The following is a 12,678-nucleotide window of genomic DNA, read 5'->3' as shown; positions in this document are numbered from 1 at the left end:
ATCTCAGGGAGATGGAGGGGAGTTTTTGCTCTTGGACAGGGAGGAGCTGGGTGTGGTGTTGGTGTCACAGCCAGACTGTGGCAGCCATCTGCCTAGCTCCATGATTGGGGTATGTTGCTTAGTGTGTCTGTGTCTCCACCTTTTCCAGTTCCCAGGGCTCTGTTGCTCTTATCTCAGAGGAAAATTCTATGTGGCACTACTTAGAATGGCAAAGAAAGCATCATTCTTTGTCTAAAAAATGGTTTCTTTCAAAGGTAGTGATGAACTGGCTTGGAGACCTAGGACCCAGAAATCAAGAGGATACAGACTTCTTTTAAAAAATAGTATGTTTACAGCCAGGTGCCAGTGACTCATGTCTGTATTTCCCACTACTCAGGAGGCTGAGAACTGAGGATTGCAATACGAAGCCAGCAGGACAGGAAAGTCTGTGAGAATCTCATCTCCACTAAACTATGAAAAAAGCCAGAAGTAAAACTGTGGTTGAAATGATAGCCTTGAACAAAATAAGCTCATGTACTATGCCGAGGCCCTGAGTTCAAGTCCTGGCACTGGCACCAAAAAAAATTTAGCTAAGCAGACTGTCAACTCACACCTGTAACCCTACCTATCAGGAGTTTGAGACCTAGAGAATTGAGGTTCAGGATCAACCTGAAAAGAAAAGTCCTCCATACTCAATTTCCCATTAACCAGCAAAACACTAGGCTGTAGGACTGGCTCAAGTGGTAGAATGTTAGCTGTGAGCAAGAAAGGATCAGTTGAAAGGATCATGGTTCAGGGTTAAACCTGGCAGACAAAGCTAGGCATGAACATCTGAGTTCATGTGTGGAGAGCTGCGGGAGCCGACCAAAGATGGCGGGGCCGCATGGCACGGCCATGACCTAAAATGGCACTGGCTTCCGCCTTCCGCCTTCCCGATGGCGAGTGTTCTCTGTGAAAAACAACTCCTTATATGGCTATGGCTTGGCTACTGGCTTGCTTCTGTGTTTGTGACCCTATTGGTATTTGCCACATGGCACTTCGGGATTGGCCATCCAGGAGGCTTATAACCGGAGTGCGGGTGGGGGGCGAGGGAGAAGCAGGAGAAGCTAGCAAACAAGGTTCCTGAATAAACTGCTTTGAGAAGAATCCCGGGTCGTGTCTTCCTTGCTGGTCGAGGTGGATGCGGCATTTATGCCCCAGTAGGCATAAAAGAAATAAATGTTCATGCTTGTTATTACTGTTACTCAGCAGGCAGAGAGCACTATCACAAGTTTGATGCCTTTCTATATAGAAATAGCAAGGTTCTTGAAAACAGAAGGGTCTGTGGGACGTAGCTCAAAGTAGAAATGTAGGAGAGTCCTTGAATCCCATCTGTAGTACTGAAAAATGATCATGATGATAAGAAAAGTTTAAATGAGATGGTAAGTATGTATGCACAGCTTCTCATGGAAATTGTCCCTTTCTCTCCACATGAGCTCCTCAAGTGCAAATACAGGCTCAGCAAACAGGCTCCAGTCCCTGGTCTCCAGCCTCAGGCCTTCAGTCCCTGGACAATTTCTTGAAAGCTGTTACAAAGGACTCCAATACCCCAGGTGGAAGACAGTGGCAGAATGTCACTTCCTTCCTGGCTTTCTTCAGTGTCACACTGAGTCTTTTCCTTGTTTATTCTACATGTTAGATTTGCTAGCTATTTGTTTTAATCATTAGAAAAACAACCACCAACAAACAACCTGCAAGGAGAGATTAAGCAACCAGGGAAATTTAGAGAGAAAGTAACTTTTCCAAGTCATGGGCTAGCTCTCAAGATGGGGCTAGAAGGCAAACTTCCTCAATCCCAGCAGGAGTTTTAGATTGGTAATTAAGCTCCTCCAGAATTCCTTTCTCCTACTTAAAGATAATTATGGTCCCAAATCTCATTACATTAACTGCATAACTATTCCATCTGTAAGTTCCTTGTAGAATCACTACTACGACTACTACTACTAATAATTATGCATTTTAAATGTATCTTTTGTTTTTTTGCACAGTGCTTTTTTTGTTGTTGTTGGTCCTAGAATTTGAACTCAGGACCTGGGCTGTGCTCAAAGCTATTCTCTGGGCTCTACCACTTGAGCCACAGCACCATTTCTAGCTTTTTGTGTTTATGTGATGCTGAGGAATTGAACCCAGGCCTTCATGAATGGGAGACAAGTACTCTACTACTAAGCCACATTCCCAGTCCCTCCACAGTGCCTTTTGATCCATCTATCAGGGTTGTATTTCTTTCTTAAACTAACACCTTCAGTTTGTATTGTTGCTGTGGTTTTATTTATGTTATTTGTTTCTGACATTGTCACTTGCTGTCTAGAAAACTATAGAGGTTAATCATATGTGAGATATTTTCTGCCACGCCACTGTGGTTGAGGCTATGCACAAATACCAGCTTTATAGCAAGCTGTATGAGAATTAAAAAAATGGTACATGAAAAATAAATACCTAGCACTTCTGTGATTTAATATGCATCTTGTTCTTCAGACTGCTTTATAAAATGTTTGACTGTGTCATTTTCCTTATGAAATTCGATGTTCCTTTTTATTTTATTTTAAAAGTGACTATTTATTTAAAAGAGACAATTGGATGATTAATTAGATGAGAGTGTCAAACAGGAAACCTGTGGCTGAACAGTCTTAGTTTACCTGCTTTGTGTCTACAAAGCGTGGCTGGAGAAATTGGAAGTGTAGTGTGAGTTGTAGAGTTTTGGCTTCTCTTGGGATATCTGCAGAGCTGGCCAGCATGTAAGCATTGCCCTAAGAAGTATTGCACTGTGATTGGTGGTGGTCCTAGCATGTGTGTAGTCCACTAAACAATAATGGGCTGTGATTGGTGGTTTTCCTCTCAGGGCTGGCCTCTATCACTTCCATGGTATACTTGTTCATTCATATGTCTTCTCTGCCTGGCTCATTAATTATATCCATGACCTTCACCTTTCTTTACTCTCTGCTCCTGGGATTTGATGCCTCTTCCTTCCTTCTTCATAACATCTCCCACCTTTAAGGCACAGAACAGGTGTGATGACACCAGCCACTTATAGCCAATCCTAGCTATTTCAGTAGGTTAAGATCTGAGGATCATGGTTCAAAGCTAGTCCAGGCAGGCAAATCCCAAGTAACTCTTGAATTCACCAGCAAATAGCTAGATGTGGAAGGGAGGTATTGCTCAAGTGGTAGAGTGCCAGTCGTGAGGAGAAAAGTCAAGTGAGAGTTTGAGGCTCTGAGTTCAAGTCATAGTACTGGCATACCAAACAACAGTATTGTTGAGGGAGAGGGAAAAGGGAGCAGAGTGCCAGAACCCTCACTCAGTCACTCATAGTATCTTGTTAGCACTTTACTTGCATTACATGTCTTGACTCCAAATAGGACCAGTTTCAGAACAGTATCCCAAATATCTTGCATATGATTCATGGTAAACTAAGCTCATGAGTTTTAGGGTTTTGTTGCCTGAGGCTAAATGCACACAAAGTAGTAGTAGTTGTACTTGTAATTATGTTATTAATCAGTAGGCATGAATCAATAATCAGAAGTCACAGTGAAGGATGAACAGTAATGTTTGAATGAACAACTAATGTTTCTTGGATACGGTCATGCCTTATCACTCAGGTTGCAGGGGTCTTCACATGCCCTTCCCAGTGACTTAGCATGACAATTACATCTTAGCTTGTTCCTTGATGTGCTAATGGAGAGGGAAATGTGACAATGTGGAATGTGCCATCTTCCAAAAGAACACAAAAGAACAACCCGAAAGCAAAAACACAGATCCATGTGTTCTGTAGCAGTGTGAAGATCACATTTTACCTTCTCTAGATAAAAATGAGAAGCAGAGGGACAAGGAGCAGTGGTTTATGGAGCAATACCCCATTGCCACCTCTAAATGAACTCCACCTTCTCTTGCCAACCTGACACAATCCTGCCAAGCCACCACAAATCCACAGAGTTCTTTTCTTTTCTTTTCTTTTCTTTTCTTTTTCTTTTTCTTTTTTTGCTAGTACTGCGGTTTGAACTCATGTCCTCATAAATGCTTATCCAGTTTGTTCACTTGACTGGTGCTCTACCAGTTGAGACCTATCCCCTGTTTTGCTTTTTGCTGGTTGCTTTGGAGATTAAGTCTCTCGGACTTATCTTTCCAGGTTGGCTTTGAGCCATTGTTCCTTGTATCTCCGCCTCATGAGTAGCCATGATTCCAAGGATGAGCTGTCAGCACCTGGATCACAACTAGTTTTACAATGTTCATTAGGAGGAGGACCAAAGACACAGAAAGATTAAATCACTTGTAGAGATCATAGACATAAAGGGTCATCCTGACACAGGAGCCCCCTTCTGTCACCTCTACAAACGGAGGCCTTGATTCCATGGCCTTTGCAACACTTCCAACACAGATAGCATCTTATTTAGAGTGGTGTTACTTTCCACATCTATGGGGATAATTCAGTATGAACCTGGCACTCTTGCTTGCCTCTGGTAAACTGTGGCCCTAATTGCTAACATAGATGTTCTCAGTCCTCCCAAAATAAATACCATGAAAGCAAAGATTATGTCTGTCTTTGCTATAGACAATACCCTATGACCAAAAATAAAAAATCTGTACACTTAGTAGGCAATTTGAAAATATTTGTCAACTAAATATATGTTTTTAATATAACTAAGTGAATGTTTTAACACAGGAGAGATTGTACATGTCTTAAAGGCAGCATATGTGTTTTGAGACCTATCTCTTTGCCAAATCAACTTAGGACTCAAAGTCCCTGCAATTGCTGGGTGAGCAGGGAGAAAAGAGCTTCATGAAGCAGCACCATAGGTCACACCAAAAGCCCTGTGTCAGGCCCTGTCTCAGGTCCTCCGGGGAGTTTGTTGTTGCCTACATGTGGCCACCGGGTGGCAGTGCATGGTCCTTCTAGCCCGGAGCTGATTTTATTCTGTACAATGCATTCTGGCAGCGTTTGCTTGTTCTTCTTCTTCGGAGATGTCTTTATGGTGCTTATGAGTATGGAATGAGATTGCTTTCTAAGTACTGCATAGAACACTAATTGCATTCCTTGTTCTTGCTGAATATTTAAACAGTGAGGCTGAGAATTGGGTTCAGTTTAGTAGAGCTGACACTGACATCATGCACCATGGTAGGAAGACCTGTTTTACAGTTTCCTCTTTAAGAGTCCAGTTGGGTGAAACCCATCTATGCATGGAAGGCTCCTGACTGGCCTAGGAACAGCACCAGACTTCATGCATTAGTAATTTCTTCTTTTTCAGGCTTAAAGAATTACTTTTCAAATAGAAAATGGGAGACTAGAGTCTCAGGAGCACAGCTAAACCTTACTTCTGGGTTGAGGCCTCTCTTCCCTCTCTTCCCCAAATAGACTTGTGTGTCTATTTGGCTGTGGTTCTTCCTTGTTGTGTCACAACTGATTTCATGACCTTTGGAGTCAGGGTGGGTGAAGATTCTCCCCTTTGGCTCTTCAAATGTTGTTCATTTGCTTTGGAATTATACATAGTCAAATTGAAATTATTTCTCGTATTTCCAAACCAAACAACAGAAGGGATAATTTCACTGTGTGACCAAGGTAGTTGAAGGGTTGAATTTGAGATGGTGCTAAGTATGAACCTTGGGAAGAGATCATGAGATGCAAAGGACCAAGGCCCTACCCAGTTTTCCCACTTCCTGCCTTTCCTGCTGTCTGTCTGTAGATGACTTTGTGTGTTTATGAGTTTTTCCCTGACAAATATTTTTGCTTTTGTATATTAGCCACTCTCTGACCTCTGAATATCCCAGTCATATGAGTGTAGCTCATGGGGGCAGCCATAACGTGTGAATTCAAAGACACTTTTCTTAATTGCTTTTCTTAATTGCTTGCTCTGCAAATGGCATCTTTTGTAGTACAGTTCCAACAAGAAGTAATGGAACTCAGAGGGAGTCTAAGATCCAGATTGTTACTGAGAGGTTATTTCTCTAGATTCAGAAAATGCATCTCTTGTCTGGGACTCAGACAATGTTCATTTTACAAGCTTTTCATATGATTTTTATTTGGGTGACCCATGAGCCACTGTTTTGGAAAACAGTGTGATTCCCCAAAGATTGCATGTAACAAGAGGAAATCAAAGGAATTAGGGGCTCTAGCATTTATTTAGTACCAGTTTTCTGTTTTCTTTTCTTTTCCTTTTTATTTTTGTCAGTAGTGGGCCTTGAAATCTGGGCCTGGGTGCTGTTCCCAAACTCTTCAGCTCAAAGGTAGGGCTCTAACACTTGAACCACAGCGCCACTTCCCATTTTCTGGTGTTTTTGTTGTGTTTTTATTTTTTTTTTTTGAGATAAGAGTCTCATGGACTTTCCTGCCCAGGCTGACTTTGAACAGTTATCTCAGATCTGAGCCTCCTGAGTAGCTAGGATTACAGGGGTGAGCCACTGGCTCCCCGCTTACTTAGTACCTGTTTTAACTCTGTCACTGAGTTGGGCATGAAATATTCTTGTTACTTTAGCTTGAGCAGATTCCATCCACTGTCCTTTGGCTTAATTTATTTTTTAGGAAAACATTTTTAAATGTTTTATCTTTATTGAAAAGAGATGACCTGGGGTTTATGATTATATAAGTAAGGTAATGGGTACATTTGTTTTTAAACACTGTTACCCCATCCCAATTTTCTCCCTCTTACCCATCCGTACTCCCCTTCCCCACAAGTTGTAAAATTCATTTCCAACTTAGTGTCAAATGAGTATGGATGTTGCATTACTTAATCCTTTGTCCTGCTATTTATATAATTCCCTTTCTTTTCCAAAGACTGAATAACTTATATACATACACAAGGTACAGAAAATTAAAAGAGGAAAAAAAAGAATAACTACATACAAGATATAAAAAGAACCTCTTGTTTCTGATTCATGGGGTTCATGTTGTTATGCTTCATTATGTATGGTCCTATGCACTTAGCAGTTTCGGTATCGAGAGATTGTTAAAGAGTATCATAGACATATTGTAGTTCTTAAAATGAGGGAAACCATGGATCATTTTAATATATATTTATTGTAAAGATACATGGGTCAATTTTTAATAGAACCAGATCTCATTGACTATGAAATAATTCTCCTATAACCTATTAGTCTCAAAGGTTAAAACAACTATAATAACTGCCAGTCAGGTACCCAAGTGGAGCTGGTATGTAGAGAATATTATCCATTGCTAGAGAATGTAGACACCTTTCTGGGCCTCAATGCAAGCTCCATTTGTTGCTTGGTTTTCTGGGTTCTTTATTTCAAGTTAAGCTCAACACATTATTTTTTTAATGTAGATGTGCACTGGTTTCCCTAAAATATTGGTGGCAAGAGTAGGCTTAGGTAAATATAGTGTAGCCAGAATCAGGTTATGGTTGATGAATTTATAATCCCAATCTAATCCTTGGTGGGTAGGGTTCGTTTGAGAAGAAAGCGTGTCACCTATGTAGTCAGGAGAATTTATTTTAGTCTCAGTTCTATATGACACGAGTTCTGAGACCTCACTTCTCTAAGTATCAATACTCTATCTGTAGAGAAAAATGATGCTAATAGTGCCTTTTCACAGGACTGCCTCAAGGCTAAAATGAAATACATGTCAGTATCTCTTTTCTCTCTTTTCATTTCTTTCTTTCTTGACAGATAGTATAGCACCCTGTTGACCTCTGTTGGCCTGAAGCACATGATCCTCCTGTATCATCAGCTTTCCAAGTTCTGGGGTTACAGGCATGTACTAATATGCCTAGTTTACAGATCAGTATTTTCTTTTTTGAATTCTTCACAAGCAACTCTCATAATGTTTGACATATACAGGTAACAACTTAAGTAAATATCACTTGTTATTTGCTTGTTGTATTCACTTTTAAAACTATCTGAACAGTCTGAACAATCTACCTTGCTGCTCTCAGTCAAGGAAATACTTGTAGAAATCTAATTTCAAGGTAATAATGCATTTCCTTACTGTGTGATAAATAGAATAATATCTCAGTGTAGTTTGGCTATAGGTTTTTAACCATCCAGTCATAAAATTAATGGACTTGTATAAAGTAATCTAGCCTACAGCTTTGAGCTGAAGAGCTTAGGGGCAGCTCTGTCCAGGGCCAGAGTTCAAGCCCCATGACTGACAAAAAGATCATCATCAACAACAACAACAACAACAACAAACAAACAAGCCGGGTGCCGGTGGCTCATGCCTGTAATCCTATCTATTCAGGAGGCTGAGATCTGAGGATCGCGGCTCAAAGCCAGCCCAGGCAGGAAAGTTCGTGAGACTCTTATGTCCGATAAACCACTAGAAAACCGGACGTGCTGCTGTGGCTCAGACGGTAGAGCGCTCGCCTTGAGCTGAAGAGCACAAGGACAGCGCCCAAGCCCAGAGTTCAAGCCCCACGACGAAAAAATAAATCAGCATAGGTCTTATAAAACTCAATACCATAACATGTATTTAATGTCATAGCTTTGATTCACATTGATTTGTGCATAAACATTTCAGTTCCTTAGCATGTCATTTTAGTGTTAATTCAATAAACAGCCATATTTTAAAATAGAATTTTGCATTACATGGTTGGTAGGTCTTCAATGTTCTGAGGATGAAGTTGGATGTTTGGAGAAATAAACTACACATTCGATTCATAAAGGTTGTTTGGTGGGTCTTTTTTATTTTATTTTTGTGGGGCTTAAACTGAGAGCCTCACATTCTCATTTGCTTTTTTGGTCAAGACAGCTCTCTTCTATTTGACCATTTTCTAATTTTGTTTTTCTTGTGGGCTACTTGGGGATAAAGAGTCTCATGGATTTGTCTGCCCAGGCTGGTTTCTAAGCATGATCCTCAAAACTCAGCCTTCTGAGTAGCTAGGATTACAAGCATGAACCACCAGTGTTGAACACTCTGTGGGTCTTTATTCAACCATGACACATTGAGTACCAATGTAGAATCACTGTAGAAAACAAATTGAGTCCTTAAGAAGCATCAGTCTGCAGGAGGACAAAGGTCATTGAAAATAATATGTTTACTTCCAGGTGCTGGTGGCCCTTGCCTGGCTGCAGAGGAGGCTGAGATCTGAGGATCACAGTGTAAAGCCAGCACAGGTGGAAAAATCCTTGAGACTCTCATCTCTAATGAACCATCAAAAAGCCAGAAATGTTGGCGTGTGTGGTTCAAGGCTTAGAGCACTAGTCTTGAGTGAAAATGCTAAAGGACACTCCACCTAGGCCCTGAATTTAAGCCCTAGTATACACACACACACACACACACACACACACACACACACACACACACACACACACACACACACACACACACACACACACACACACAGAGTATTATTAGGTCATGAGAAATGTTATTAAAGAAAAACAACAAGGTTTTCATCTGGGAGGAACTCTCTCAACTATGTGGTTGTTTTATTGAAACCAGAGTTTGGAGAAAGAGACATGATTTTATCTAGGAGAAAATTCAGTTCCAGTGTATGCGGCCCTGAGATGGGTGCTGGGGGTGTGGGTGACTCAGTTAAGAAGACAGGAATAGCTAGAAGAGAATAACCAAGAGAACTGGCGGTAAGGAAGGGTATCATAACACAGAGACATTTCATTTTCCTTCTGAAATGAGTAGAAAGCCATTGTGGAGTTCCAGGCAAGAAATACTTCTTAGTGTGATAGTGTTTGAATGAGAGTAGGAATGGGACTATTTAGGGACTGTAGTTTGCAGGTGTGGGAATAAGGATGCACTGCATTCATGTGGATTGCATTAAGGTAGACACAGTGGTATATTCTGCATGCAGTTTAACAGCCTAACAGGTGGTATTTTGTGATGGCGTGGATATAGCATAAAAGCAAATAAAGAATTCCAAAGTGTGTGAGAATGGAAAGAGTGCTGGGAAGATGACAGTACTGATTGTGAGTTTTATCTTTGCTGGATTCATCAAGCTTTTTCTATCCATATGTTTGCTTCCAGAGCAACCTTCTCCCATAGGTGGCAAAGCTCAATTAGAATTCATGCCTCCAGTGTGGATATAGATGCTGTGGCCAGTGCCCAAGGGGCCATGTTTGTTCTAGTGGCAAAAAGCAGCAATTGAAGAGGTGAAAAGAAATACAGGCTAATGCTTGCTTTTTTTTTTTTTTTTACATTTCTTGTCTTCCACTTGTTCCTCAGGAATACAGATACACAAGCTGTGCCCTCAGAAAAAACCATTTCCCAAAATATTCCACCATATGGAGTGAAATTGTTCAACCCCAATTGAGTTATTTGTCTTTTGTCTGCTACTTTTGTCCCTTATTCCCATAAACCTAATCATTTTTGATTTCCTGGATGCTGGTTGACTCTCCCCTTTCTTTTCTTCTAAACACCGTGCCCTTCATTATAAGAAGTAGGCTCCTGTGTTCCCAGTGCCCCCAAACTCATTGCTTTTCCTCCTTCCACAGCTGAACAATCCCAAGTGTCATTGAGCTGACTTCATGGAGCTTTCTGAAGCTAGGATGCTGAGATTTGGAGCTGGAATGTCACAGAGGTACATGGAACCATTTCTCAATGCTGCACTCTACTGATGCACAGATCTGCTTTTGCAGGTTGCATTAACAAAGATCATTTTGCTACCTTTGCTAAGAATAAGACAAAATGAGCATCATGCAATTGTCTTTTACTCTGGAAATGCAGGAAGAGATTATGGGGTTTTTTTTGTTGGTTTGTTTTGTTTTTTGGGTCCGGTCATGGGGCCTGAACTCTGGGCCTGGGCGCTGTCCCACAGCTCTTCAGCTCAAGGCTAGCACTCTACCACTGGAGCATCAGTCCCACTTCTGGCTTTTTCTGCTTATATGGTGCTGAGGAATCGAACCCATGGCCTCATGCATGCAAGGCAAGCACTCTACCACTGAGCCACCTTCTCAGACCTGAATAAGAGATTCTTACTCTGGTCAATTCCTGTTTCAGTGTGTGTGTAAGGTGGGGAACTCCTTGTGAGCTGCCATCTAATGTCACCAAAATTGAGATTTAAGTTACATTAAAAAAATTAGTAAAGTCAATGCATGTTTCCCCTTCTATTGTGGATGGTAGATTTAGCTTGTAAACTCATCAGTAAATATGGTTGGTGGTATGTATGTATATACAAATGTGTTCACTGAAATATGATGGATTGAAGGGAGAACTCAAATATGTAATTCCTTAGAAAGGCATAGCCAGATTTTAGCAAAATGAAACACTAGGAAGCAGGTACTGGAAAATATGGGTGGAGTCAAGAGGAAAATTGTGAACAAATAGCAAAATGGGGGGAAATGCAGTCAAGAATCCAATGCATCTGCTGCAAAATTAAGAGTGAGGGAAGGGCTGGGTAGGGAAGGGATGGGTTGAAAGGGGTGACATGGATCAAGATATATTGTATTCATGAACTGCTTTGTTACATGAGAACTCCTTTGTACAACTGAAGAATAATAACATTCAAAATTGTGTTTTCAAGAAGATGCTGATCAAGGGTCTCTAGATGGAATTTTTCCCTGAAAGTTACATTAAGTGCTTCCATCTAAGGAATATAATCTTGAACAATTCTTTATTTTGATCAATTTGAAAGGAATGAGGTCAAGTAATTTCTGCATTACCTTCATTAATCCAGCAACATTTTTGAAGTACTTAACTATGCTTGTAGATTATGCCAATGTCCTAAGAAGGGGGTGTGAATACAAATGTGAACTGTCCACTTCTTTTTCTCCTAAGAGAGAGGGCATGAACATTTCAGCATAGGGCTGGATATTAACTCAGAAGCCTTTGTAACCTACGTGGTTGGTCTCTGTCACATTCCCTCTGGCTTGCTGTCATGATGGAAAAGCTCACAGTAGGTACATTAATGAGCCGACAACCGTCTAGGGAACTTGGTTTACTAAATTAGGTGGAAGGATGCATTTGGTTTACTGGCTACAGTGCACCAGTTGCTTAAAAACTGGATTGGAGTAGAGGAAACAAAATAGAAACCATAATGACATGTCTGAGAACACCAAAGAGCGGCTACTTGGGGATGATTCTTTCACATGATCTGGTAGCAACAGTGCTTGGGAAGTCTTCCTGGAGAAGGAGATATCCTAGAAGATTCTCACAAATAGTGATATTGGGGGAAGAACTGTCAGACAAATGATTGGGGTATGAGTGGTAAGCATTTCAAAATCCCACCAGCAGAGTTGAGAGGTATGTGGAGATAATTATACACTGTCTTGAATTTCTACAGGTTAAAGTAAATGACAAAGCCAGGAGATGGTGGCTCCCACCTGTAATGCTAGCTACTTAGCCATATTTAATTTAAAAGAAGACAGGCCATATGTTAAGAGAGCGAAATGAGGACTAAATAGTGAGCTTGAATAAAAGGGTAAGAGTTTGCAAATGTACCAGGAAGGATGGGGATGACAAAAATGTATAAAGATCATATTAAGAAATTATGAGCTTCTTGGACTGGGAATGTGGCTTGGTGGTAAAGTGCTTATCAGCATGCATGAAACCCTGGGTTTGATTCCTCAGTACCACATAAATAGCAAAAGTTAGCAGTGGCACTGTGGCTTAAGTGGTCAAGCACTAGCCTTGAGGAGAAAAAAAAGCTCAGGAATCGTGCCCAAACCCTGAGTTCAAGTTTCAGGAATGGCAGGAAAAAAAGAAAACAACAAAAACAGAGAAATTACCAGCTTCCTCTCCTTGAATTGTAGAGACTCCAGTTT

Source organism: Dipodomys merriami, unplaced genomic scaffold (assembly GCF_024711535.1).
Source record: "Dipodomys merriami isolate MVZ:Mamm:240054 unplaced genomic scaffold, mDipMer1.0.p SCAF_141, whole genome shotgun sequence".
Taxonomy (NCBI): Eukaryota; Metazoa; Chordata; class Mammalia; order Rodentia; family Heteromyidae; genus Dipodomys; species Dipodomys merriami.
The sequence above is the reverse complement of the archived record's forward strand: the minus strand, read 5'-3'. Positions refer to the sequence as shown.